Here is a 23,429-nt window from a genome sequence, read left to right as displayed (position 1 = left end):
TGCTCGATTGGATTGAGATCTGGGGAATTTGGAGGCCAAGTCAACACCTTGAACTCGTGATTCATCAGACCAGGCCACCTTCTTCCATTGCTCCGTGGTCCAGTTCTGATGCTCACGTGCCCATTGTAGGGGCTTTCGGCAGTGGACAGGGGTCAGCATTGGCACCCTGACTGGTCTGCGGCTATGCAGCCCCATACGCAACAAACTGTGATGCCCTGTGTGTTCTGACACCTTTCTATCAGAACCAGCATTAACTTTTTCAACAATTTGAGCTACAGTAGCTCATTTGTTGGATCGGACCACACGGGCCAGCCTTCGCTCCCCACGTGCATCAATGAGCCTTGGCCGCCCATGACCCTTTCGCTGGTTCACCGCTTTTCCTTCCTTGGACCACTTTTGATAGGTAATGACCACTGCAGACCGGGAACACCCCACAAGAGCTGCAGTTTAGGAGATGCCCTGACCCAGTTGTCTAGTCATCACAGTTTGGCCCTTGTCAAAGTCGCTCAGATCCTTAGGCTTGCCCATTTTTCCTACTTCTAACACATTAACTTTGAGGACAAAATGTTCACTTGCTGCCTAATATATCCCACCCACTGACAGGTGCCATGATAACGAGATTATCAGTGTTATTCACTTCACCTGTCAGTGATCATAATGTTATGGCTGATCGGTGTATCTTTCTTTAAATATATAATTTTAAAAACATTAAAAAACACACACCCTTCTCCTAACAACATGATAACATATTGAAATTTCAGTTTCACATTCATTTTAACTATGACATTAGTACATAGTACATAGTGACTCACTGCAATTCACACAGACACAGCAGAGATCTGTGAGGAGCCAAGTCTTGTTTTTCAAACCAATTCAACCCAAAAGAGAAAATCTGCCACAAGCCAAGACTCCAGTAAGCGAGGGGAGAAAGAGGAATAAAGACCAGGTAAGAACAGTGCCCTAACAAGTAAATGTTTGAGCTTTCATTAGTTGAGATGCAGAAGCAATGCATATGAAATGCCCTGAAAGTGAAAGAGTCTTTGCAGAGAAACAAACCAAAACTCCAGGAGGTAAGTTCACTGTAATGTCTATATTAAGTCGTGTCAATAGCTGTTTTATCAATGCAATGTTTCAGCTTTCATTAGGTAAAATGGAGAAGCAATACATATCAACTGGTAATATTACACATTCACACATCTACAGATTGCATATTTACTGTTTGTTCAATACTTTTGTAAATAAAACCATCTATTAATATAAAATATATTTAACATGTTAATAATTCCTGGACAAAAACAAATTAATGAAATGTAACAAAGATCATAAACAAAGTCTTGGGAAAGGAACCATACATTTTGTATCTTTGCATTTATTGCAGGTATATCTGAGCAGAATTGATATAGTCATATACAAATGATAAGCCTCAACTAGTCAACATGGAAAGAATGTTATTTTCTAAAGCCGTAAAAGTGAAGATCCATAATGAGAAAATGTTAACAATTGACTGGTGGTTTTAAAAGAAATCAGGACAATTAGGCTTTAGTGAATAATTTACCCAGGCGACTTACAACAGGATAGGCAACGATAGGTTGCAAATGCAACCCTGGTTATCTGAAAAAGGAAGCACTGCCCAAGGGGGAGGAGTTACTGTATAACAAAACCGTCGCAAAGGTGGAGGCAGTGAGCTGATAAGGGAGCCTGCCCTGACGTGTACCGCTAGGGGGCCTCGGCAACACAACTCCAGACAGTAACCTCAGGGGCCCCATAGGGCTGCACCTGAGCCACCCAGAAGTGAGGACCGCAGTCTCGCTCTTACAGGGAACTGTCTACAATCAGTACAGTATATACAAAGTGGGGCTACAGAGGTTAACTCTTACACTCTCTGCTACAGGCCGGCTGCTCTACTAATACAGCTAGGAGCAAGGCTATAATCTACTTGCACAATATATGGCCCAGGCAATCAAGCAACTTGTGTGCCATCTGCACATTATCATGGCAGTGGACCCCTGATCCAACAGGAGCGGGGCTGCAGACCAACTGAAAATCAACATAATACACAGTCGGCTAATCAATTGGAGTAGCTGGGCTGAAAAACAACATGTATAGCGTGGCAATAGGAACATTCATGCTGCCTCCGTGCAGCACAAGAGCATCCTACTCAACTGAACTGTACAGAGTGGAGCACTCCACTGTGCTGACAACTTAAAATGTCATACAAACTAACTATATACACCACAGGGTGCAGGAACCAACTCCACCACATGCGGAACACAGGAGTAGTTGACGCCTGCTGATTAGACCAGCTAGCGCAGGGCAACATTAGCTCTACACATTTTTTAACAAATGAACTATGTACACAGCGGAGCACGATAGCTCGCTCAAGTGATTACCACTGAGGACAGCAGCAGTGATCTTTTGCTCTGGTAACACATCGACAGGCTGTCAGCAAGACCAGGAGCAGCTTGCGTGGGTACTTGACTGGAAGGCATAGTCCGGTGGAAGGGAAAGACACAGTTCAAATACCTCCATCCAGGAGTCAGAGCCCGTGGGCTACTGGGGCTCGACTGAAGCCGATATCGGGTTCCCAATGGAAGGCACAATGTCGGTGCCCAGACAGACGGGGCAGAGGACCTCCCCACTCCAGGAGGGCAAGGTGTATCGGCCACAAGCAGCGCAATGGCGTGGGCAAGAGGAGCTCATGGCCAAGCGCACACACACATGAACCAAGAAACGTCAGTGTCAGTGTTTGCACCAGGGGTGTACCCCTAGGTAGGGTGTTTGCAACACGGCAACGTTAAGGACACGAGGGAACTGCAACACCAACCGGACGCATCCTTGCTGTTGCTGGACAGAACATTGTGTATCCAAACACAGGGGTGTAGGATACAAGTGCCGCGTAAGCCCGTAGGCTTAACCACTCTGTGTGTGCCGGGGTTCCCCGGGACACCGGGTGGCATGGGGTCTGGGGTCCAAGGGAGCAGAGGGTAGTAGGCCACCAGCCGAAGCAGGGCCTAAAACCAGGGCCTGCACACACGGACGAGGAGGCATAGCAGAGCTCGATCCCAGCAAGCTGAGAGAGCAAGATCTCTTAGAGCCGCAGCCTGTAGTGTGGGCGCAAGCCGGCGGAGGAGCCCCTCATGCGGGTGAGATCTCTTATGACACACCGTGGCTTAGGCCAGGCAGCTGGGCCTCGGATTTTAATGCCACTGCTAGCGCTTCTGCTATGGAGGAAAAATCCCTGTGGACAAAAAACTAACACAGCAAGCAGTCGTAATATATAAGACACTATATAGACAAGACTATTATTTTTAAATGCTCTATTTGTATATAAAAACTGAAACCGGTGCAGGTGTACTGCATGATACAATTAAGCAATAAACAACCTATCATGCTCTGTGGCATGTATACAAATGCTGAGCAGGCCCAGTTGACCTCGATTTTGGATGAAGATGGCAAGAGGAAAGGATCTAAGTGACTTTGAAAGAGGGGTCATTATTGGGGCATGAATGGCAGGAGCTTCAGTCACAGATGCTCAACTGGCTAGTGTTCCAGTAGGAACAGTGGCTAAAGTTACATCTGCATTTAGATCTATGGGAAAGACATCAGTAAATAGGGTTGGAAATTATGGTTGAAAGCACACATACAATGACCGTGATGCTCGTGCTTTACTGTGATATGTAAGGGCAAACAGAAGAGCAACTCTTTCCCAGGTGACTGAGAATGTCAATGCAGGACGTGTTCAGACTGTCAGCAAAAACAGTCCGTCGAGAACGACACAGAGAGGATATTATAGTAGGCCTGTAGTGCATAAACCCCTCATTACAAAGACAAATGCACATTTGAGAGTTCAGTGGTACAAAAACCATAGGCACTGGTCTACAGAGATGTGGAAAAAGTGGTATGGTCAGATGAGTCATCCTTCACCATATTCTTGACAAGTGGGCGAGTGCATGTGTGGGACACCAAGAGAACGGTACAGGCCTGACTGCTTGACCCCTACAGTGAGGAGGTCCGGAGGCTCTGTTATGCTGGGGGGGCATTTTCCTGGCATGGTTTGGGTCCACTTGTACCCTTAGAGGGAAGGGTCATTGCAAATCATTACAAAGTTATTCTGAGTGATCAACTTTATCCTATGGTGAAATATTTCCATTCAAATGGGAGTGGTCTCTACCAGGATGACAATGCCCCCATCCACAGGGCACGAGGGCTCACTGAATGGTTTGATGAGTATGAAAATGATGTGACTCATATTCTATGGCCTTTGCAGTCACCAGATCTCAACCCATTTGAACACCTATGGGAGATTTTGGACCAACGTGTTAGACAGCGCCCTCTACCACCATCATCAAAACCCCAAATGAGGGAATATCTTTTGGAAGAATGGTGTTCATCCCTCCAGTAGAGTCCAGAGACTCGTAGAATCTGTACCAAGAGCATTGAAAGTGTTCTGGTGGCTTGTGGTTCCCAACACCTTACTGAGACACTTTATGTTGGTTTTTCCTTTGTCACCTGTATGTACATATATATACAGTGAGGTAAAAAAGTTTTTGATCCCCTGCTGATTTTGTATGTTTGCCCACTGACAAAGAAATGATCAGTCTATAATTTTAATGGTAGGTGTATTTTAACAATGAGAGACAGAATAACAACAAAAAAATCCAGAAAAACTAATTTAAAAAAAGTTATAAATTGATTTGCATATTAATGAGGGAAATAAGTATTTGATCCCCTATCAATCAGCAAGATTTCTGGCTCCCAGGTGTCTTTTATACAGGTAACGAGCTGAGATTAGGAGCACTCTCTTAAAGGGAGTGCTCCTAATCTCAGCTCGTTACCTGTATAAAAGACACCTGTCCACGGAAGCAATCAATCAATCAATCAGATTCCAAACTCTCCACCATGGCCAAGACCAAAGAGCTGTCCAAGGATGTCAGGGACAAGATTGTAGACCTACACAAGGCTGGAATGGGCTACAAGACAGTTGGTGCGATTATTCGCAAATGGAAGAAACACAAAATAACTGTCAGTCTCCCTCGGTCTGGGGCTCCAAGCAAGATCTCACCTCGTGGAGTTTCAATGATCATGAGAACGATGAGGAATCAGCCCAGAACTACACGGGAGGATCTTGTTAATGATCTCAAGGCAGCTGGGACCATAGTCACCAAGAAAACAATTGGTAACACACTACGCCGTGAAGGACTGAAATCCTGCAGCGCCCGCAAGGTCCCCCTGCTCAAGAAAGCACATGTACAGGCTTGTCTGAAGCTTGTTAATGAACATCTGAATGATTCAGAGGAGAACTGGGTGAAAGTGTTGTGGTCAGATGAGACCAAAATCAAGCTCTTTGGCATCAACTCAACTCGCCGTGTTTGGAGGAGGAGGAGGAATGCTGCCTATGACCCCAAGAACACCATCCCCACCGTCAAACATGGAGGTGGAAACATTATGCTTTGGGGGTGTTTTTCTGCTAAGGGGACAGGACAACTGCACCGCATCAAAGGGACGATGGACGGGGCCATGTACCGTCAAATGTTGGGTGAGAACCTCCTTCCCTCAGCCATGGCATTGAAAATGGGTCGTGGATGGGTATTCCAGCATGACAATGACCCAAAACACACAGCCAAGGCACCAAAGGAGTGGCTCCAGAAGAAGCACATTAAGGTCCTGGAGTGGCCTAGCCAGTCTCCAGACCTTAATCCCATAGAAAATCTGTGGAGGGAGCTGAAGGTTCGAGTTGCCAAACGTCAGCCTCGAAACCTTAATGACTTGGAGAGGATCTGCAAAGAGGAGTGGGACAAAATCCCTCCTGAGATGTGTGCAAACCTGGTGGCCAACTACAAGAAACGTCTGACCTCTGTGATTGCCAACAAGGGTTTTGCCACCAAGTACTAAGTCAAAGGGGTCAAATACTTATTTCCCTCATTAACATGCAAATCAATTTATAACTTTTTTGAAATGCGTTTTTCTGGATTTTGTTGTTATTCTGTCTCTCACTGTTAAAATACACCTACCATTAAAATTATAGACTGATCATTTCTTTGTCAGTGGGCAAACGTACAAAATCAGCAGGGGATCAAATACTTTTTTCCCTCACTGTATATATATATATATATATATATATATATATTGTTAATATATTTTGTCAAATATATTTTACCCAGAATATATTTAGAAATAGTATAATGTCAAAATGTGTTTAATATATTTTCTAAAATACCTGTACATAGAGCACACTACTTACTGATGTTCATTATCCTTCGAAAGTATCAGTTTATTGAAACATAATACACATGGTAGGAAAGTATGTATTATTCCTACTGATTGGAACCAGGACCCTGCATTTTGCATGACTGAAACACAGTTGATAAGGCCAAGTCATATAAAATGCAGGACCCTAATTATTATACATCTTTCTTTAAATTGTTCTATTTGTCTTGTTTGAGAATTACCACTTAAAGGTAAAACTTTTTATATTTTCTTCCACTTTCTCAGCAGCCAATAAGGAGTCCATTCCGGTGGTGATGCAGCACACTCTAAACAAATATTTTGATTTGGTTGAAAGCAGCATACCTGTGAACAGGGAACACAGTGGGTGTGGACTGCCTGCTCTGAAACTGAGGGATTACAGCAGCGTGGAGATGTTATGGTTGATACGGGCCTTTTACATCTTACAAAGATGTATTCTAAATCTACTGCAGAAATGCGTAAGTGTTTTTTTTTAGCAGGCCAGACAACGTATTATCACAGGCTTCTATTTTTAAATAATTAAAAAAGATAAAAGTCTGTAATGTTTATTGGGAAATATCTCAATTAAGTACTAGCAAAATATATATTTATTTTGCACATTGATCACTCAACTCTCTTCCTGTTTTGAATGTACTTTGTATGTTGCTAACAGTACTATTCTTCAATAATGATTATATAAATGGTCTTGATATATAGTAAAACTTCAACAAACCACCTGCATTCAAGCTGTGTGTGTGAAATGCATGACATGTTGTATCTTGTTCTGGTGTTGCTGCTGTTAATATCTTTCATTTCTTTGTTTAAGGGTCTGCTACCAGAAGGTAATTTGATAACATTTTATTTTAATTTGTTATTACTACGTTTTTTTCTCTCTTCTTTGACATTTAGGGTCACTATATATGCAAATCTCCAACATTTGGAAATACAATTATAGGGGGGGATCCTTGAAATCTTATTAGTGTATGACGCACATATCATTCGAATAATTCAAAATGATGATGTGCTATAAGAAACATAGACATACACATAGAAACAACATAAAATACCTGCAGGCAGGATTATTTACAGTCCTTAGTGATGTTTCAAAATGTAAGACATTATCCTTCAGAAAGTACCAGTATCTGATAAAGATAAACATTCCTATATATTCTTATTAGGCACTGCATTTTGCAGGAAATAGTTGAAAAAGCCCAAATCATTACATATATATTTTTTAATTCTGCATATTTACTGAAATCTTGTACAGCATACCTCAGTTACTCTCTCTAATTGGTTATATGTGCTGTATGTATGTCTAGTGTCCTACAGCCATAATTCAAAGTGCTGAGAATAACTTCAAATATACATTGATCAGCCGTAACATTATGACCACTGACAGGTAAAGTGAATAACACTGATAATCTCGTTATCATGGCACCTGTCAGTCGGTGGGATATATTAGGCAGCAAGTGAACATTTTGTCCTCAATATTGATATGTTAGAAGCAGGAAAAATGGGCAACCATAAGGATCTGAGTGACTTTGACAAGGGCCAAATTGTGATGGCTAGACGTCCGCGTCAGAGCATCTCCAAAACTGCAGCTCTTGTGGGGTGTCCCCGGTCTGCAGTGGTCAGTACCTGTCAAAAGTGGTCCAAGGAAGGAAAAGCGATGAACCGGCGACAGGGTCATGGGCGGCCAAGGCTCATTGATGCATGTGGGGAGCGAAGGCTGGCCCGTGTGGTCCGATCCAACAGACGAGCTACTGTAGCTCAAATTGCTGAAAAAGTTAATGCTGGTTCTGACAGAAAGGTGTCAGAACACACAGTGCATCGCAGTTTGTTGCGTATGGGGCTGCGTAGCCGCAGACCAGTCAGGGTGCCAGGGGCGGTGCAAAAGGTTTTGTTTTGTCGGTGCTATGGGGTAGCTTGACTTGTCAGCGAGGGTGCTTTGAAAATTTACGGTTTCCCATTGATGTGCCGGTCGCCATAGTTTTAATTTAACCGATACACACGCGCGCGGACATAGGCCTACGCAGTACCCACTCTGCGACAGTTGCAATGCCATTCTGTGTTTTTTTTGACAATTTTATATGAATGAGCATCGCATAGAGATACCTATATGGAGTCAGAATATGTGCCTCAACCGCCAAATGTATTAAAAATATCATGAACTTACCGATAGACGTCTTCATAAGAAGATGATGCGTCTGTTGTTGTGGTTCATCGCAAATAATCTAAATATACCACAGAATTTTCTTGGGGGTGCTAGGGGGTTGCTATGGCTATCCTAGGGGTAGCTCCAGCACCCCCAAGCCCCTCCCTGGTGCCACCCCTGCAGGGTGCCCATGCTGACCACTGTCCACTGCCGAAAGCGCCTACAATGGGCACGTGAGCATCAGAACTGGACCACGGAGCAATGGAAGAAGGTGGCCTGGTCTGATGAATCACGAGTTCAAGGTGTTGACTTGGCCTCCAAATTCCCCAGATCTCAATCCAATTGAGCATCTGTGGGATGTGCTGGACAAACAAGTCCGATCCATGGAGGCCCCACCTCGTAACTTACAGGACTTAAAGGATCTGCTGCTAACATCTTGGTGCCAGATACCACAGCACACCTTCAGAGGTCTAGTGGAGTGCATGCCTTGACGGGTCAAAGCTGTTTTGGTGGCAAAAGGGGGACCTACACAGTATTAGGCAGGTGGTCATAATGTTATGGCTTATCGGTGTAAATTCTCATTTGTTTTTCACCTTTAATGGCTTACTGTATGTTTGGATTAATGTTCCAAATGTCTACATTTCTATACCATTAAAGTTCACATCATGTCCACTGGAGTTACCCTGGGGTCTGAGCGTGAGTTTTTAAAGAGACTCCCTGAGTATCGGCTGATTAAACAGTGCAGTATAGAGGAGTGTGCAGTGATCCTGGTCTTCTGTCCAGTTGCCTCTCGGATACAAACTGATATTGATAATGCCATTCATGATATCCCAGGTGAGTTTAGTTTCTTTTACACATTTTATGCCCTTATTGGGTTCTCTGATCTGTATGTGGAACACAATGCAACATACTGTAGGATACATAAAGTGTTTACATGTAACCTGAATTAATAAGAGGACTCTCAGTCGCTGGAGTTACAGTTATATAGTGCATATTCACATCTGTTCATATTGCCAATCCAGTAGATTGTGTGTGATGTATATTGAAACATGTGTCCCATATATATATATATACATCACATTCCATATATTTCAATATACATCACACACAATCTACTGGATTGGCAATATGAACAGATGTGAATTATTGTACTTATATAAACTTGATCATAATTTCTACAAGTACAATATTTTTTGTAATATTGAGAAACCAATGTTTTTTTGAGAAATGTTAATTAAAGGTAAAGCATTCTTTATATTTCTTCCACTCTCTCCACAGTCAATAAAGAGGTCATTCTGGTGGTGATGCACCACACTCACAACCCGGAGCTCATTTTGACTGAGAGCAGCTCTCTGGTGAAGAACAGGGCAAACATAGTGGGAACTGTGGACTGTCTGTTCCATGAGACTGTGGGATTACTGCAGTGTGGAGTCAACACCCAGGCTGTGAAACAAGTCTCTCACATCTTACAAACCTACACTCCGAAATATTATTATACATACATTTGCATTAAATTATTATTTCGGATAGGTTGTTTTTGTTTGAGACCAATATGTCATTTGCTTAACTTGTTTAAAAAATAACAGGCTTACTCAACTAAAATGCAGATTTTGTATTGTCCCCTCCTCAGTCTTTTCATCCAAACAGCATTTCATATTTTGTCAGTCGATTATTTTAGAAAAGTAAAGTCAGTAGTTCTCAGCCTGTGACCCTGCACCTCAGAACACATTTTGCTAAAATGCCCTGTAAATAGATTAAATCTGGAAAGAAATTTATCTCAGGAGGTGACAGGGGTACATTATTCCTATCAATTGTGTAATTGATTGTTTTCAATTGTTTGTGTTTTATCTCTGTTTATTGGTGTTTATTGATATGAATTATTCCATTATAATTTGGATGTTTTGATTTGTGTATATTGGTATTTATTTGCATGATCATATGCATATTAATTAAGCCCTTTGTGGCAAGAAGGAAGCAATTTCTAAAAAACGTTCACCCAGGTAACACCAAGCCTACTGTGAAGCATGGTGGTGGCAGCATCATGTTATGGGGATAGTTTGCAGCAGCAGGGACTGGGAAGATTGTAAGGGTAGATGGCAAACTGGATGAAGCTAAATACAGTCAAATCTTTGAGGAAACCCCGCTTCAGTCTGCAAAAGACCCAAGACGGAGAAGGAGTTTCACCTTTCAGCAGGACAATGACCCCAAACACACTGCCAAAGCGACACCTTAGTAGCTTCAAAATAAGAAAGTGAATGTCCTCCAGTGGCATAGTCAAATCCTGAACTTAAATCTGTTTGGGAATCTCTGGCAAGACTTGAAGATTGCAGTCCACCAATTATCCCTATCCAACTTGACAGAGCTTGAACAATTTTGCCAAGAATAATGGATGTTGTTTCACAATAAAAATAATTTTACCTCTTCAACAGTGTTGGGTAGGTTGTGTACATCAGGCCATGGAGATTTAAATGCATCACATTCAGGATGTAACACAATTTGGAAGAAGTCCAATGGGGATGAATATTTTCAGCCACTGAATCCTTCTTTCACAAAATGTGAGGTATATACCTGCCTACATAGTTTCTACATGTCACCGCAGTGTCATCACCTCTCCGGGTTATATGGCTGCAGAGGAAGGCACTAGAGCTGTCCTGAGCAAAATACAGGTTGGTGTAACAGATCCTACATGTCTGGGACAGCTTGTGAGGCTTAGCCTTTCGCACACTGAACCCAGATTCAGAGGTTATCAGTCTTACCTGATGCATTGCAAGAAGGGCTTCTATTTCTCATAAATGCCATGAAAGTGAAAGTTGCATCTAAAGCCTTTTTTAAAAGATATATATAGAATATATATTAAAAAAAAACATTTTTCAGACAGTATTTACACAAATCTTTCCAGTGAAGTGGAAACCAACATCAAAATAAGAAAATAAACAAAATGTACTGTGTTTTACTAATAAAAAGATAACAATTATTACAGTTTCATTCTGACCATGACATTAGTATACAGTCTAGCTGACTCACAGACAAAGCAACGATCTGGGAAGAGAGCAGTCTTGTTTTTCAAACCATTTCAAAGCAAAAGAAGACAATTGCAGCAAGCCAAGACTCCAGTAAGAGAGAGGAATAAAGGCCAGGTAAAAACAGTGCCCTATGAAGTAAATGTTTCAGATTTCATTGGTTGAGATGCAGAAGCAATAAATATGGGTGGAAAGCAGGACTATGAAATGATCTGCAAGTGAAAGTCTTTCTGCACTTTTGTTTTTCATATAAAGAGTGAGAAACAAGCTGAGACTCTGCAAAACAGAACAAAATACACATGGCAAGTACACTGTAATGTCTATATTAAGTAATGTCAATTGCCATTTTATCAAAAAATAAAATAAAATAAAATTCCTCCTGGAGAAAGACTAAATAAAAAATAACAAAGATCATAGATATAGTAATGGGAATGAAACTATATATTTTAACTTTGCATTTCTTGCAGGAATGTATAAGCAGAAGTTATATAGTCATATCCGAATGATAAACCTAGTCTAGTCAACATGGAAAGACACTTACTACCTAAAACCTAAGATCCAGAAAGTGACAATGTTAACAAATCACTTGTGGTTTAATAGGGCAACTGCATTCAAGTGGGGTGTAAGAATGACATCTTGTACTGGTGTTGCTGATGTTCATTTCTCTCTTCCTTCTGTGTAGGGTCATGTGGCCAAAAGGTAATTTGCCAACTTTTTCATTGAATTCATTATTCCTAAAGAGTAGTCATTGTTCTTTGAGAGTTTGCAGAACTTTACATGTGAATCTCCATGTTTGGTTATAAAATGATAGAATTAAAAAAAAAAAATGTGGAACCATGTAACTATGTTTATATATATACACATTTAAATTACATTAAATTAAAGCAGAATACACTCAGCCACTTAACTTGACAGGAGAAGCCCCTCTCTGTCAGTAATGGGTTGGTTGTTGGACATGGCCTGTCCTGGTGTGATGTCAGGCATTGCACAGGAAAGGTGAACCCAGGTCCAGAGCTGTAAAGAGTGGTCAGGCAAACAAGGGGCGGAAGAGCCAGCAATGGTAACAATGGAGAGAAGGCAGGAGAGATGTTAATGAGGCAGGCAAAGGGTCAGACAATTGGGCAAACAGTTCATAGAGGGCAATCCAGGAATCAAAGGTTGATACAAACAGGCACTGGTGAATAACACTAGAGAGCCAATGATTCCCAGAAAAGACACTAAAACTGAATAAGACTTTGTACAGGTTGGGTGCTGCAAAGGGATACATATTGGAGAACCCGAGGGAGGCAGGAGACAGAGGAGGGAGTGTTGACCAATGGGGGAAGAGGCTTAATGGAACAAGTGCACTTGGTGACGAGGATGTTAATTGGATGATAGCACAAGTTGCAGTGGAATGTCAGAAGCTGGGTTAATAATTTGGGGGATGATGGTCACTGGTGGGGCACTGAGGAAGTGTGGGGGGAAGACCTCACAGCTGGTAGAGGCTGCTGAGTGCATTTCTGGTCCTGGAGAGACCAAATCCAGTTAGTTATATAGGTCACCCTAAACCACCAATTTCTAAAGACTCTGGACACATAAATTACTGATGAGTGAAGCCGACCACTTGTTCAGTTCAATTCTTCCATTCTAAATGATAGTATTTACCAAAACACCTGTTGAATTGGTCAGAATTAAATATTATGCAGCCTCTTTGAATTGATGATACAAACTGGCTCTGCCCATATTAAATAAGCCACTCACAAATAACACAATCCAGATAAATGGTATTAGGAGCCTGGGGGACTAGTAATAGATATTCTTGCATTACATCTGTAAATATAGTGAATAAGTCAATATAAAGCCAGTGTGTGTATTGAAAAGATAGAAAATTAGAAGGGTGATCCTTGAAACCCTATTAATGTATGGAGCATGCTTAATTTGAATAAATCAAAATGATGATGTGCTATAAGAAGTATACATATAGAAACAACATCAAATTCATGTAGACAGGATTAGAGTCCTTAGTGATGTTTCAAAATGTATGGCATTATCCTTCAGAAAGTATCAGTATCTGATATCAAGATACACATGGACAGAAAACGTATGTATTATTCCTATTGATTATTATTATGCCATGCATTTTGCATGGCTGAAATACATTTGAAAAAGACCAAATGACTATGTATGTTTTTATATCTGTGTATCTTTACTGAAATCTTGTATAACATACCTCAATTTATTGCTCTGATTGTTTATATGTGCTCTATCTATGGAATAATACAAAGTGCTGATAACAGCTTTAAATATAAATGCATTTATTTTCTTAATCCTTAATGACTTACTGTATAAGATGTTTGCTTCAATGTCCCCAATCTTTATGTTCCTTTCCAGTTAAAATCCATACCATGGTCACTGGAAAAACCCTGGGTGCCGAGTGACAGTTTATAAACAGACTCCCTCAATATCAACGGATTGAACTGTGCAGTATTGTGGAGTGCTTAGTGATCCTGGTCTTCTGTCCTGTTGCCTCTCGCATACAGACTGATATTGATAATGCCATTCGGGATATTCCAGGTGAGTTCCGTTTATTTTATACATTTTCCCTTATTGGGTTCTCTGCTGAGTATGAGAAACACAACTCAATACACTGTTGGATAAATAAAGTGTTTCCATTTTATAATAATTACTAAGAGGACTCCCAGTCACTGGATTTACAGTCATATAGTGCATAGTCACATCTGTTCTGTTCATATTGCCAAACCAGTATATTGTGTGTGTGATTATATATATATAAGTCCTGTAAGTGCCCATTGTAGGTGCTTTCGGCAGTGGACAGGGGTCAGCATGGGCACCTTAACTGGTCTGCGGCTACGCAGCCCCATACGCAACAAACTGCGATGCACTGTGTGTTCTGACACCTTTCTATCAGAACCAGCATTCACTTTTTCAGCAATTTGAGCTACAGTAGCTCGTCTGTTGGATCGGACCACACGGGCCAGCCTTTGTTCTCCATGTTCATCAATGAGCATTGGCCGCCCATGACCCTGTCGCTGGTTCACCGCTTTTCCTTCCTTGGACCACTTTTGATAGGTACTGACCACTGCAGACCAGGAACACCCCACAAGAGCTGTAGTTTTGGAGATGCTCTGACCTAGTCGTCTAGCCATCACAATTTGGCCCTTGTCAAAGTCACTCAGATCCTTACGCTTGCCCATTTTTCCTACTTCTAACACATCAACTTTGAGGACAAAATGTTCACTTGCTGCCTAATATATCCCACCCACTGACAGGTGCCATGATAACGAGATTATCAGTGTTATTCACTTCACCTGTCAGTGGTCATAATGTTATGCCTGATCGGTGTATATATACTGTATATATATATATATATATATATATATATATATATATATATACATACACACATATATATAATTTTTCTCATGAAACAGACATCTAATTTTCGGTAAAAGTTTCTCCGGTGGTTAGTGCTTACTGTTTAAACTTCATCATAATTTCTACAAGTTCAATCATTTTGGTAATGGTGAGAAAATATCTTGTTTCAGAAATATTACTTAAAAGGTAAACCATTCTTGTTGTTTTCTCTCACTCTCTCCACAGTCAGTAAGGAGGCCATTCTGGTGGTAATGCATCACACTCACAACCCAGATCTCATTTTGGCTGAGAGCAGCTCTCTGGTGAAGAACAGGGCAAACATAGTGGGAACTGTGGACTGTCTGTTCCATGAGACTGTGGGATTACTGCAGTGTGGAGTCAACACCCAGGCTGTGAAACGGGTCTCTGACATCTTAAAACCATATACTCCACAGTATATTGAAGCAGCCTTTTCCAAAGTAAGTTTGTTTTTCTATGCTGGCCAGCTTTTCACTCTTTTCAACCAATCAGCTGTGAATATTTTGCCATAGTATTCAATGTAATGTGCGCTACAAAGCCTGCCCCTTTAAATATTCACACATTTCTACAGGTGCTGTTGAAGATATTCAGATTTCTTGTCAATATGTAGTTTCATAGTTCTGCCCAGTGTTTTGAGATGTGTTTATTATAACCTTTTTCCATTCTCCATTTTTATAAACAATTACAGAAGTTATCAGGGCATCACACTTCATTTCAGTATAAAATGTCATAGCATGTCCAAATATTTCTGCTAAATGCTGCTTACTAACCAGAGAATGGGCATCCAAAAAATTCAGGAAATTTACAGTAACATTACTAAGGTTTTTACTGTAGAAAGTGCAGTAATATACTGGTGAATTCACAGCAAATTTGTACAGTGCAGTGTTTAACTTTGAAACAAATAGAACTGACTTGGGACTCGAAAAGCTATATTTTTTGTCGTAGCTTGGAGTTCCTGCATTTCTGGAAGAAGGCATTTATTTATATATTTTCCTGTTATTTATTGGGAAACATTTCTATTCTATGGGTATCATGCATGTAATTTACCATGAAACAAGTCATACCTATGGACATATTTATAGACCTGTTAATAAAGGTGCCCCATATGTACTTTTGAATTTCCTCTGTGCTTAAACTTGATGATAATTGATAGTTGCAATTTTGTTATTTGTGAGAAACCAACTCTTGCTTCCTAAAGGTAAACCATTCTATATATTTTCTTTTAATCTCTCCACAGTCAGTAAGCAGGCCATTCTGGTGGTGATGCACCACACTCACAACCCGGAGCTTGATTTGGCTGAGAGCAGCTCTCTGGTGAAGAACAGGGCAAACATAGTGGGAACTGTGAACTGTCTGTTCCATGAGACTGTGGGATTACTGCAGTGTGGAGTCAACACCCAGGCTGTGAAACGGGTCTCTGATAGCTTACACACATAGACTAACAATATATATAATATTTTAGCAAGTGATCAATGTTTTTAATGTAAGTGGGTATTCCCAGAATGTCAGCTCTAATTAAAGACTAAATAGGCATCTAACCAACAACCTAGACCTACTTCATATTCAGACATCATTTCAGAATATTCAGAGTACTTGTCAATATGTACTTTGAAAGTTTTATCAAGTGTTGTTATAAACTGTGTTTATTGTAACTGAACCATTGTGTATTTTAGAAAAATAATAGTCAGTACTTCTCAGCTCATCACCCTGCAGATTAAACCACACCAGATAGACTAGAGTGCTATATTTTATTAAAATGGGAAGATTTTAGGGTTCAGTGGCATTACGTGTGATATAAAGGCATTATAGTTAATTTATCACTTTTCAGTTGGAAGTACCAAAACAGATCGTCTAATCATGTGGACCAAAAAAAAGGTAGAGTGACTATGCTACCTGATTTATTTTTTATTATTTGGAGGAGAGCACACATCCAATGTTCCCCACTGCAGCCTCAAAGTACAGTCCTACAACAACACACTAGACAATGGCAAGTAGGATCATATTTTATATAATAAATTAAACTACAACAACAATCTGGATTTAAAAATAATCGAATAAACATAAGCTAACTTCACTACCAATAAAAGGCACCAGTTCATAGAAATAAATACCTGGATTCACAGACCTCAAGTACATATACTGATTCTAGTGCAATGCAATGCATGACCATGTGCTCTAGTGCTAATTGGAGCACATTTGTCAATGCTGGATTGTAGATGTTTGTGTTTGCTTGTGAAGAGTCCAAATAATTGAGAGAGAGATTTTCAATGAAGAGGAATTTATGGAAGAGGTGTTCGAGACGTGATCTCAAGAACAGTCTTAGATAAGTTACAAAGTAAAGGTATTTTTATACAGACCAGACAGGAGAGAAATGTAACAGGGCCCACATGTCTGTCGTGTGATCAGTGGAAGCTCGGTTTCTGCCTAGAACTGCAACTGCTCTAGAACACCCATATACCAACTGCTCAGGAACACCCATATAACAACTGCTCAGGAACACCCACAGGGAAAAATGAAGGCATACATAATGTTTAATATAAGTGGGGCTTTTATGATGTATCAAGTGATGTACCCTGGTGAAAACTGGTTCTTATCAGACTCTGTTCTTCTAGGTATCTATAGCACAGTACTGTGAGACTAGGACTGTGAGACAGTGACCTTGTTCACACAAACACACAGGAAAAGAAATGCAGTTCTTCAGTCCCTCCTGTCTGTACAGCGAAAGAAATGAGCGAAAACCAAAAATCTGCCTCCCCTCCTGTTATGTATTGTCTATCGCTATTATTACTCAATTTCTTAACAGACACCCTTATCCAGGGTGACTTACAATTGTTACAACATATCACATTATTTTACATTTTACCCATTTATACACCTGGACATTTACTGGAGCATTCTAGGTAAAGTACGTTGCTCAAGGGTACAACAGCAGTGATTGAACCCACAATCCTCTACTCCAGAGTCCTAACCACTACTCCACATTACTCTATCCCTGAGATAGGGTGGATATCAGCTATGCGTATGCAGTTACCTGATATGTTTGGCAGAGTGTAAGTGGGTGCTTGATTGGTGTTGATTGGCTATAATATAATAATGGAAAATGTGTGAGTAGAGGGTTATAATAGGGTGTGGTTGTATCATTATTTCTTACAGTCTGGTTTAACTGTATGCATTTCTGGGACACTATGACAGGAGACACACTGGATTCTTGGTGCTGAGAATATAAGACATTGGACATAACAACAATAAATATATAGAAAGCAGAAACACTACAAGAGACATAAGAGCAGCAGAAATATTAACAACAGTCCCTCCAAATTATCAAATGCAGACTTCCCTCCCCACTCCCTCCAGACCCCAGCTGGACCTCATATTGTCCATGCAAGGAGTCAGGAAGAGTCATTAAATTGTCAGCACGCAGTCTATGTGCGAGGGCAACAGGTGTATTGTCTATCTTTTGCTAATGGCCCAAGTCACTAATGTGCGGTCACCAGACTGTTCAGGATGCACCCGGGTCTCCAAATACCAGTGTGTCATTCATTCACCTGAAGTCACATTGTTGGTTTGCAGGGCACATCTGTGGGCCAAACATGTATGTGGGCAATGAAGTCAAGAAGCAACATTTGTGTAGCAACGGTCAGTTGTTGTTGTCATAAGGCCGTGTGAGGATGACAACATGTAGTCAGTAGTTCCCAAGTGATACACAGACCCATTATGTGTACTGCTCCTGCCTGTGGATTGAAACTTGAAAGCATTGAAAAGGCTTGAGGAGAAATCATGAATGATCATCAGTGGAATGGAAATATAAAGAAGTATCAGCAGAGATTAAGCAAGGAGTTCCCACCTGAATATTCAACATGTAATATTTTAACATAATCAAGAGGCCTCAGACGAGGACACCCAGAAGAGTGTTAATGGGGAGTCCCTCCAACGCTGGTCCTGTGCATAGAAGTTACACTGTATTTCTACAATACGCACATAGTTTGAAAGCTTATTCTCTTGGCTACCAGCACGTTTCATTCTCAAACACATCCGATTTACAGTTCCGCTGACCCCCCGGCTGTCATTGTATATTTCACACTCTGCCTGGGAAGGTAAACGAGCAGTCTGCTTGGGGGGGGGTGGCTGGGGGGGGTGAGAGAGGGTCTTATTCAGACGGTCACAGATCACTCAGTTTCAATCACATTTCTTTGCAAACAGGCTTGTTTTGTTCAGAACAACCTTAACAATTAATCCAGTATATATTATTTGATATCAAACACAGGGAAGTTCAGATCCAATTATGTGAAATCGTTGTGTATTACACTGTAAACAGAGGGATTAAATAGAAGCACATGGATTTGGTGCTCTTCCGAGGGAACCAGAGGGGTCTGTCATCTTAAGGGGTTAGATTTTGTTAAACAAAATTATTCGATGACTTCCTTTTTATCTACAATTGTTTATTTGTTCTATGCTTTAATTTTGGAGTACATTGAGAAAGTAAACTGCGTAAATTTCAACAAAAACTGGAAAAATGGAGGTGTTCTAAAACATTTGACCCGTAGTATAGATCTCTCTTACAGGAGGAGCAAGGGCCCTTTGCCAATCCTTGGAGATAACAATCCCTTTCACCACTTCAGCAGGGAACCAGGAGCAGGCAGCTACAGAATATATAAGGGAATGTGTGCAAGTAAACCATGAAGTGTAGTTCTCTATAGCTTGCCCTAAATAGAAACACATACCTATATCAATTATCAGTATGAATGCTAAAGCGACAGCTATATCCCAGACAAACCAGTCCCTCCATCACCTGATTCCAAACATGCATTCCACCAAGATTGAAGAATACAGCTGTGATTCTACATCCAGAATAGATTTTTGAAAAGAAAAAGCTCAACTCAATGGATTAAAAATGTGAGTAACTGCATGGTGTAGTGACAAATGTTTGGCTACATGTTTTTTTAAATTACTATAAACAAATGAATACCCTCTTGTTTGTATTTACAGTGGCTCTCAAAAGTATTCACCCCCTTGGACTTTTCAACATTTCATTGTGTTACAACATGAAATCAGAATGGATTTAAAAGGTGTTTTTGCCACTGATCAACACAGAAAATGTCCATAATATCAAAGTGCTAAATAAAATCTGCATTTTGTTCTAAATGAATTCCAAATACAAAACAGAAAATACTTGAATGCATTAGTAATCACCCCCTTCAGTCAATATTTGGTTGAGGCACCTTTGGCAGCAATTAAGACTAAAGATCTCTTGCAGACATCAGGAGGTTTTCTTCCAGGATTTCTCTGTACTTTGCTGCATCCATTTTGCCTTCTATCTTTACAAGGTTTCCAGGCCCTGATGCAGAGAAGCATCCCCATAGCATGATGCTGCCACCACCATGCTTCATGGTAGGGATGGTGTTCTCAGGAGGATGTGCTGTGTTAGGCTTGCACCAAATGTAGCACTTTGCTCTCATCAGACCATAGAATCTTCCTCCACTAGGTCTCAGTGTCTCCCACATGCCTTCTGGCAAACTCTAGCTGAGATATGATGTAGGTTTTTTCAACAATGGCCTTCTTTTTGCCACTCTCCCATAAAAGCCACTTTTGCAAATCACCTGGGCTATTGCTGCAGTCTGCACAGTGTCTCCCAGCTCAGCTGTGGAAGACTGTAACTCCTTTAGAGTTGCCATAGGCCTCTTAGTGGCCTTCCTGACTAGTGCCCTTCTCGCCGTTTTTGAGGACAGCCTGATGGCCTTCACAGTTGTGTTATATTCTCTCCATTTCTTAATAATGGTCTTTACTGTGCTCTGGGGGATATTCAATGCCTTGGAAATGTTCTTATATCCTACCCCTGAATGGTGCTTTTGAAGAACCTTATTCCAGATTTGATTTGAATGTTCTGTGATAATCCAAGGGGCAGGGTGCTCAATGGGAGATGTGTGAGGGCAGAGGTGTTAATGGGAATGTGTCCTGTGGAAAGGTGGCTGCTTAAAAACTATTGGACTACAGATAACAAAATAGCCACCCACAGAAAAACTACATGTCCCAGAACCCTCAGCCAGCCATTTCCCCCTTAATGAGTCCACCTGGTGGTAATCTACAAGTCATCCACCAGGTATAAAAGGGAAGAATCTGGGGAAAGGCAGTAGAATTGAGAAAGGCAGTGAAGTGTGAGTAGCTGAGTTGGGTGGTGGAGTTATTTTCCTTAGGTTGGCTTAGGCCCTTGAGCCTTGTTTCTTTTGTTTGGTTGGATAGTTATTAAAAGTATTTTTGTTTGAAGACTGGTCTCCAGCATGTTCTTAAAGAACCGCTTTGTCACAGTTCCTTTGTCTTCATGATGTGGTTTTTGTTAGGACTTGTACTAATCAACTTTGGGACCTCCCAGAGACAGGTGTATTTAACCTGAAATCACACCTTAATTGCACAGAGGTGGACACCATTCAACTAATTTTGTGACTTCTAAAGACAATTGGTTTCACCACAGCTGAATCAGGTGTGTTTTGTATTTGTAATTAATTTAGAACAATATGCACATATAAAATCTCACACCGATCAGCCATATCATTATGATCACCTGCCTAATATTGTGTAGGTCCCAAAACAGCCCTGACCTGTCGAAGCATGGACTCCACTAGACCTCTGAAGGTGTGCTGAGGTATCTGGCACCAAGACGTTAGCAGCAGATCCTTTAAGTCCTGTAAGTTGCGAGGTGGGGCCTCCATGGATCGGACTTGTTTGTCCAGCACATCCCACAGATGTTTGATTGGATTGAGATCTGGGGAATTTGGAGGCCAAGCCATTCAGTAGACCAGGCCACCTTCTTCCATTGCTCCGTGGTCCAGTTCTGATGCTCACGTGCCCATTGTAGGCACTTTTGGCAGTGGACAGGGGTCAGCATGGGCACCCTGACTGGTCTGTGGCTACGCAGCCTCATACACAACAAACTGCGATGCACTGTGTGTTCTGATACCTTTTTATCAGAACCAGCATTCACTTTTTCAGCAATTTGAGCTACAGTAGCTCATCTGTTGGATCGGACCACACGGGCCAGCCTTCGCTCCCCACGTGCATCAATGAGCCTTGGCCGCCCATGACCCTGTCACTGGTTCACCGCTTTTCCTTCCTTGGACCACTTTTGATAGGTACTGACCACTGCAGACCAGGAACAACCCACAAGAGCTGCAGTTTTGGAGATGCTCTGACCCAGTCGTCTAGCCATCACAATTTGGCCCTTGTCAAAGTTGCTCAGATCCCATTTTTCCTGCTTCTAACACATCAACATTGAGGACAAAATGTTCACTTGCTGCCTAATATATCCCACCCACTGACAGGTGCCATGATATCGAGATATCAGTGTTCTTCACTTCACTTCTTCGACACCTTGTTGAGTTCATTCGCCAACAAATTTAGGTTGTTCTGAGGGCAAGAGGAGGCACACCATCCAACCCAAGTCTGCAGCTGTGGGTCTGTGTCTGCGTACTGTCAGTGTGTGTGGAATTCTGATAGGCCTCTGTCTGTCTCCCTTAGGCTTCCATGTTTCTGTGTGGTGTGTGTTTTTTGTGACCATGAGCATGATCTGCTTTGCAGCTGCACAGTAGCCCCAATGTGTTTGGTGCTCAGCCCAGCTTCTGCTCTCTCTCCCACAGTATATTAGTCATTCAAGCACTTCAGCCTTGTAGTCTTCACTTACCCAGGCCTGGTCAACTCCATGTCTCCTCGGAGTTCTATTGGCAGCTCTGCTATAGGGTTTTAAATGCTTCCTGATGAACAATGATGTCCCATAATCCCTTGTTTTGAAATTGAAAGGAAATGCAGCAACACAAGTAATTTAACAAATATGTACATGAATCCAGTCAATTCAAATCGGAAGCACTGCCCAAGGGAAAATCCAAAAATACCCAGTTGTTTTTGTCTACGTTCTGCCATTTCTTCTCTAGTCTCTTCCTGCTGTCACTGACTAGTGTCACTCAGCACGGACCTCATCAAACCCACACCCACTCAGACAGAGTTAGTTAGAGCTAGAGCCGTTCACTGACATGCTAGAGACACTGCATTTATTTTGACAGACTGTTACAGCATGTTACGAAAACTTTCACACATTCACACACATTACATTTTTTTTTGTCGAGAAATTAAAATTATATTCAGGGCTACACTCAAAAGGTTTGGGGCTACAGCCCGGGCAAAAATCCCTGGCGATGCCGCTGCCTGTCAGTGGGGGTGATTATATATGAATCGCAAGGCCTACTACTCTGTGCTGCTACAGGGCATTGTTGATGACTTGGGAAGGTTCACAGACATCTTTGCTGGGCCTCCAGGAAGAGTGCATGATGCCCGTATGCTCAGGGTATCACCATACTATGTTACATGGAGACGGAAGCTGGGGGATTACCAACTGCTTGGAGACGGTGCCTACATCAGCAACAGCTTCCCTTTCATAGTCACACCAAAATGTGACAATGGTACCTTGAGGGATGATGACTTGTGCAGAAATGCAATGATCAGCAGAGGGAGGGTATTAGTTGAACAGGCATTTGGTTGGCTGAAATGTAAATGGTGATGGCTACGTGAACTACAAAACTCTCAGGTGGACATAGTTGTAGAAATCATTGTGGCTGCTTGAGCATTACACAACGTGTGCATTGAGGGGTATG

At 41.5% G+C, this 23,429-nt stretch overlaps 1 long non-coding RNA gene across 1 annotated transcript; it reads left to right on the top strand.

Moving 5' to 3' along the window:
- Nucleotides 1-802: 802 nt before the first annotated feature.
- LOC136759783 (uncharacterized) lies at nucleotides 803-10,793 on the top strand. Its single transcript, XR_010820112.1, has 5 exons — nucleotides 803-946; nucleotides 6,493-6,704; nucleotides 7,052-7,067; nucleotides 9,038-9,214; nucleotides 9,659-10,793. It is a non-coding gene; the product is annotated as an uncharacterized LOC136759783 (long non-coding RNA).
- The last annotated feature ends 12,636 nt before the right edge of the window (nucleotides 10,794-23,429 follow it).

This window comes from Amia ocellicauda, chromosome 1 (assembly GCF_036373705.1).
Source record: "Amia ocellicauda isolate fAmiCal2 chromosome 1, fAmiCal2.hap1, whole genome shotgun sequence".
In the NCBI taxonomy this organism is placed as follows: Eukaryota; Metazoa; Chordata; class Actinopteri; order Amiiformes; family Amiidae; genus Amia; species Amia ocellicauda.
The sequence above is the reverse complement of the archived record's forward strand: the minus strand, read 5'-3'. Positions and strand labels throughout refer to the sequence as shown.